Consider the following 2,201-nt stretch of genomic DNA (forward strand, 5'->3'; position numbering starts at 1 on the left):
TGAAACTTAATTTTGTTTCATTTTGCATCCCCCTTTTGGTCAAGAAGATGTTCTCAGTCCCAAGATGCCGGGTCCAGATTCATCCCCAGGAGTCATATCCTGCGTTGCCAAGGAGATTTACAACCCCTGGGAGACAGGTCCCACATAGGGGGGAGGGCAGCGAGATCACTCGCAAAGGTAGCTTAGTTAGAGAGAGAGGGCCATCTAATGTGGTCTTTTAATCTCTGGTTGTTTCATTTATTTTCCTACTTCTTTCCCAAGTTCTTCTAGTTCATGTTTTAACTCCTTCTGTTGTCTTGCCATATCTTCCCTGATCTCCTGCATCTTTGCTTTAATTTCTTGTTATGTAAAAAAATTTTATCTGTTCTGCAGCAATTTTTTTCTTGTGTTGATTCTTCATCTGCTATTTGTTTTTCCTATTTCTTCACTTTATTTTTTAAATTGGAGGATCTCTGTGCTGGTTTCATCTTGATTTTTCATTGTCTTTGCACTAGATGAGTTCTTCATGAACAGCTATTTGCAAGAGGTTCATGCTAAGAAGGGGCCTTAGCCATTTTCCAGGCTAGCTGGAATTCTTGGGTCACACTCAGGTTCGTGATGACTCAGAGTTGTTGTGACTAAGGGTTCTTTAGTCTTTACTTCTTCCCATAGAGATCTGAAATGACAATGCTGAGTCCCTCTTCTCCATCTTGCCTCACTGGCAGACTGCTCTTTCCAGAGGTGGCAGTTTTGTATGATTACTCTTTAGCTATGCTTTCCCTTGGTGCAATTGTAGTGCATGCTATCAACAACTTATGTTAATCATCAGTATATAGGAAATATGCTCTAGTAACTCTCTCTTTTTAAAAAATTAGTTTGAAATAATTTCAGACTTACAGGAAAGTTGCAAAATAATGCAGAAGTAACACATAGAACTCCAATGTACTCTTTCCACCCAAATTTACCAACGGTGGTGGTTTGGAGCTATGTTCCCAGAAAAACATGTTCTTATACTTATTGCATTATTTTGCTTGTGAACTCTAATACATCGCATGTTTTGATGAGGTTACTTCAGATAAGGCATAGCCCAGGATGGGTCTTAATCCTATTACTTAAGGCCTTATAGGGAAGGTACAGAGAGAAAAAAAGACACGGAAGGAGCGGCCAGAAGTTGAAAGTCAATGGAACCCGGAAGATAAGGGAGAGCCCAGGAAAGGCCGCCATGTGCCTTGCCATGTGTTCCGGTTTGCTAATGCTGCCCTTTTGCAAAACAGCAGAAATGGATTGGCTTTTATAAATGGAGTTTATTTGGTTACAAAGTTACAGTCTGCTTGCTCTCAGGTTGCATTTCAAAATGGCGTTCTCCAAAGCATTGTTCTTGGGGTGTTTTGTCCTCTCTTAGCTGTAGCTGCTCTGTGTCTGAGCCTTTGTGGCTCTTTTTAAAGTACTCCAGTGATCCAATAAAGACCCACCCTGAATGGGTGGGGCAACACCCCCATGGAAATAATCCAATGAAAGGTCTCTCCCACAGTTGATTGAGTCACATCTCCATGGAAACACTGAACCAATAGGTTCCAACCTAATCAACACTACTACATCTGCCCCCACAAGATTGCATCAAAGAATATGGCTTTTTCTGGGGGAAATAATATAGACAAACCAGCACACCATGTGACAGAGGAGCCCAGGACCAAGTCTCACTGGCAGCCAGCCTCAGAACACCAGTCTTTGTGAAGAAAACATCACCGTGATGATGACTTGATTTGAACTTCTCCTAGCTTCAAAACCATGAGCCAATAAATTCCCATTGTCTAAGCCAACCCGTTGCATGGTGTTTGCTTTAGCAACAAGGAAACTAAAAACACCAACTATCTAGTAACTCTTTTAACTGTTTCTAAGAACTAAGTACACAATTTAAGAATCCAAGGATTTTGCAGCATTTGTAAGAAGAGGCCTCTAACATTGAAATGTGGTCAAACCATCCATTTGATGGAAAGGATGACATCAACTTTTAATAAGGAAATGTGTTTTTTTCCTGCAAGTTTCTTGTTGAGATTTAAACAAGTTTTTCATGGAGAATGTACCCAATAAAATGTTTTGACTAATACATTTCTGGGCCAAAGAGTTCTTAAGTTTTCAAAGACAAACTAATTATATTCTGGATAAGCTTTTCCTCATATGAAAAAAAAAAAAAACCCAGCACACTTATTTAGGAGTCCTAA

This window comes from Choloepus didactylus, chromosome 8, assembly GCF_015220235.1.
Source record: "Choloepus didactylus isolate mChoDid1 chromosome 8, mChoDid1.pri, whole genome shotgun sequence".
Taxonomy (NCBI): Eukaryota; Metazoa; Chordata; class Mammalia; order Pilosa; family Megalonychidae; genus Choloepus; species Choloepus didactylus.